Source organism: Oxyura jamaicensis, unplaced genomic scaffold (assembly GCF_011077185.1).
Source record: "Oxyura jamaicensis isolate SHBP4307 breed ruddy duck unplaced genomic scaffold, BPBGC_Ojam_1.0 oxyUn_random_OJ67298, whole genome shotgun sequence".
In the NCBI taxonomy this organism is placed as follows: Eukaryota; Metazoa; Chordata; class Aves; order Anseriformes; family Anatidae; genus Oxyura; species Oxyura jamaicensis.
In genome coordinates this window covers 1169-5769 of record NW_023308456.1, presented here as the reverse complement: position 1 = coordinate 5769, position 4601 = coordinate 1169, and the positions used below count along the sequence as shown (strand labels likewise).

Sequence of the window (4601 nt, the reverse complement as noted above, 5' to 3'; positions counted from 1 at the left end):
CCCCAAGAGAGGTTCAGCCCGTTGACTGATTCCTGGAGTCAGGAGGTCCAATCGTGATGGTATATTCCCTCATAATGGTATCTCCCCTGACAATGGTAGCTTCCCTAACATCCCCTCTCTCTTGGGCCAATTTATATTATTTTCTATCTTTTAGGTGGAGCTTGAGTGACTCGAGTCAAGCGTATCTTAGTTGTGATTGGTGAAAAGTTTTCCTGTCTCCGTTTAAAGGTATAGGCTCTGAGAAATTCAGAGCGCGTGCTCAGTGAGGGGTGGTCGCACCTTGGAGGCGGGTAGCTTTTGGGATGGAGGTGTGTTTTGGTATTATAATGATATTAATATGAGAAAAAGTACACTAGAGTACAGCATTTGTCAAAACCTGACAGGTCGTTGGCTCAGGGTAGCAAAAAGTGTGGCTTATCGGTCTCGGTGTGCACAAGAACAATCAAATCCCCACCTGGCCACAGAGCCTAGCTGTGGTGTCTCCACTCCACTCTATACTCCGTACTGTTCCTTAGAATCAGAACACCAGGTTCCCCCAGTGTGATAGCATCTAAGGTTGGAAGCCTAGGGAACGCTCAGGTAATGCAGCTATGCCCTACCCTGAAAGCCTCTTCAATGCTGTACATTTTCTTTAAAATGTGAATGTTAGTTTTATTTTCCTAGTTACTTTAGTCAATTGCACCACATAATCCACCCCGTGACTATAGTCACTCAAGCTTCACGACATTTGGAATATGTCAGGGATATCACATACATTCTCGGGACGAGGTTTATCGAGTATATGTACATTGTGTAGGGATGCTAAACGTTTCATCATAATCCAGAATTTAACATACAAACTAATTGTCAGCGTAAAGCATAATACAGTGAGTATTAACAGAACAACATCAGGGTGAAGCATCTTGCTGAATATTCCTGTGGCAGCTGGCGACCATCCAAAGTGTCTCACCAACGGTGTTTTTCATCTTTTTACTCTTTCCATAACTCAATGTATTTCTTGTACATCATGATGGACAGTAATCAGAGTCTTTCATCCAATTTCTTCACCAAGGTAAGGTTCATTCCAATAGGAGTAGGCAGCAGATCATGAAGCAGAATATAATTGGATGCAATAAATTGACAAGAGGTTACAGGAGCTGAGTAACTAAAATCACATCCTAGAATTTTGGTAAAATTTCAAACACAAACATTAGAGTGATTACTGGTATCTACAGTAGTATTATCTATGACTATAGAATCACAATGGGTTCTCATGCAAACACAGTGTTTCCCAATATATACAAGTACAGTTTCAAGAGTTTCATTAGGATGTATCTCAAAGTGGCAAATATTTTCTTCAATGTCAAGACAAATGTAAGCCTTTTTGTTCACGCACAATACATGCATTTACATAAATTGTTTGCCACTTTCCTCCCTTTTGATGGACCCATACTTTATGCTCCTTAGGATAAAGTATAATTCCATTATGATTGAGTCCTAATGCAATGATTGGATATACATCGTGTACGGTGGTATTACTTATGGTAAGTATAGAGGCAATCATTTTATCACTTCCTGCATAATAGGTAAAGTTTACTAATTGCCACCATGCTTGAAACTCCTTTTCAAATTCTGAAGCATCATCCCAAATCAATTATTGAATTTCAGTGGGTAAAGTTCACAGAATCACAGAATCACAGAACTGACGGGGTTGAAAGGGACCTCGAAAGATCGTTGGGTCCAACCCCCCTGCCAAAGCAGGTTCCTTAGAGCAGGTTGCCCAGGTAGGCATCCAGACGGGCCTTGAATATCTCCAGAGAAGGAGACTCCACAACCTCTCTGGGCAGCCTATTCCAGTGCTCCGTCACTTCCGTCACCTCCGTTCCTCCTTCTCCCTCTCTAATAATAGTTGCTGCTACAGATTGTATCCATAACTGCGCTTGGATGCAGCTCAAGGCAAGGGAGGTATTCTTAGAGAATCACTCCAACTCCATTCATCTTTGGAAAATATTTTGTTTCCATGTAGAACTGAAGTAGAGAGATTTAGGTCCTTTTTGTTTTGAGGTGTTCCAATGATTGCCCTGTACTGTGACAATACGTGGTTAGATGCCATGGTGAAACACCTCAGCTCCGTGCACAACCACAGTAGCTAAGTTTCCTTTAAGGCCTGTAATTGCATCAAGGTCAGGGTAAAGCATAGCATTATTAATCCAAACTGTTGGCTTGCAATTCTCCAGCTGTCCACATGCAGTTCACTCAGGATTCCTGTGAACACAAAATAAAATAAAATATGCTCGGTTGTATTCAACCGGCAGGGTTAGAAAGAGGGTGAAATAGCAATCTTTGACTTCCCATGTGTAGGAATATTTTGGAGTAGTTAGCACCATTGCTACTGTTAGATGCAAAGAAGGCTTTCACTCTCTGCCGTGTTTGGAACTGCGGCAGTCAAAGGTGTGGTGTTAGCATTTAACTGCCTTTAATCCACTGTAAAATGCCATTGTCTGGTTGGTTTCTTTACCGGCCACACCGGTGAATTGTAAGGTGAATGAGTCCTTTTAATAATGCCTCTTTCTTCCAATTCTGTTACCATCCCGTCAATCCCCATAAGTACTGCTGCTGGCAACAGATATGGCCATTAGGGAGTTTCCACATACGACCACGCAGTATGTCAAATCCACCTGGTCACAGAGCCTAGCCGTGGTGTCTCCACTCCACTCTATGCTCCATACTGTTCCTTAGAGTCAGCACACCAGGTTCCCCCAGCGTGATAGCATCTAAGGTTGGAAGCCTAGGGAACGTTCAGGTAATGCAGCTACACCCTGACTTGAAAGCCTCTTCAATGCTGTACATTTTCTTTAAAATGTGAATGTTAGTTTTATTTTCCTAGTTAACTTTAGGCTATTGCACCACAGGTACTTAACTTCTTTGCCTCAGTCTTCACTGGCAGCCAAGCTTACCACATCTCTCGAGTCCCCGAACCTCTAGGCGGGGGTTGGGGGAGCAGAGTCCCTTCTACTGTAAGCGAAGAGCAGGTTCGGGAACTCCTGATGTAACTGAACAACTACAAGTCTATGGGGCCTGATGACATCCATCCCAGGGTCCTAAGGAAACTGGTTGATATAGCTGCCAAGCCACTCTCCATCATATCTGAAAAGTCATGGCAGTCAGGCAAAGTCCCCGGTGACTGGAAAAAGGGAAACATCATCATCCTTTTTAAAAAGGGGTAGAAAGGAAGACCCGGAAAACTACAGACCAGTGAGCCTCACCTCTGTGCCTGGCAAGATCATGGAATAGATCCTCCTGGAAGCAATGTTAAGGCACATGTAAGACCAGGAGGTGATCCGAGACAGCCAGCATGGCTTCAACAAGGGCAAATCATGGCCTTCTATGATGGAGTGATTGCATCAGTCAACAGAGGAAGACAGACCGATGTCATCTACCTGGACTTCTGTAAGGCTTTTGACGTGGTCCCAGATGACATCCTGATTTCTAAATTGGAGAGATATGGATTTGAATGGTGGACCGTTTGGTGGATAAGGAGTTGGCTTGATGAACGCACCCAGAGAGTGGTGGTCAATGGCTCTATGTCTAGGTGGAGGCCGGTGACAAGTGGTGTCCCTCAGGGGTCTGTCTTGGGACCTGTGCTTTTCAATATCTTCATCAATGACATAGATGATGGGATTGAGTACACCCTCAGGAAGTTTGCAGATGACACCAAGCTGAGTGTTGCAGTTGATGCAACAAAAGGAAGGGATGCCATCCAAAGGGACATAGACAGGCTTGAGAAGTGGGCCCACGTGAACCAAATGAGGTTCAACAAGTCCAAGTGCAGGGTGCTGCACCTGGGATGGGGCAATCCCAGGCATGAGTACAGACTGGGATAAGAACTCATTGAGGGCAGCCCTGTGGAGAGGGATTGGGGGTTCTGGTGGATGAGAAGCTCGACAGGAACCAGCAGTGTGCTTGCAGGCCAGAAGGCCAACCATACCCTGGGCTGCATCAAGAGAGGCATGTCCAACAGGTCAAGGGAGGTGATTGTCTCAAGGGAGGTGATTGTCCCCCTCTACTCTGCCATTGTGAGACCCCTCTTGGAGTACTGCATCCAGGTGTGGGGCCCCCAGCACAAGAAAGATGTGTACCTGTTAGAACAAGTCTAGAGGAGGGCCACAGAGATGATTAGAGAGCTGGAGCACCTCTCCTATGAAGAAAGGTTGAAGGAGATGGGGATGTTCAGCCTACAGAAGAGAAGGCTCCGGGGAGACCTCATTGCAACCTTTCAATACTTAAAGGGGTCTTATAAAAAGGATGGAGAAGGACTCTTTACTCAGGTAGATAATGATAGGACAAGGAGGAATGGGTTTAAACTAAAAGAGGGGAGATTTAGATTGGATGTTAGGAAGAAGCTCTTTACTCAGAGGGTGGTGAGGCACTGGAACAGATTGCCCATAGAAGTTGTGGATGCCCCATCCCTGGAGGTGTTCAAGACCAGGCTGGATGGGGCCCTGGCCAACCAGATCTAGTGGGTGGTACCCCTGCCTATGGCAGGGGGGTTGGAACTAGATGATCTTTAAGGTCCCTTCCAACCCAAGCCATTCTATGATTCTATGATTCTAATCCATTTT

The 4601-nt window shown here is 45.1% G+C and overlaps 1 long non-coding RNA gene across 1 annotated transcript; it reads right to left on the bottom strand.

Moving 5' to 3' along the window:
• Positions 1 to 629: 629 nt before the first annotated feature.
• LOC118159112 lies at positions 630 to 2624 on the bottom strand. The gene is made up of 2 exons (XR_004747003.1): positions 2103 to 2624; positions 630 to 1157 (listed from the first exon to the last, which is right to left on the bottom strand). It is a non-coding gene; the product is annotated as an uncharacterized LOC118159112 (long non-coding RNA).
• Between the last annotated feature and the right edge of the window lie 1977 nt (positions 2625 to 4601).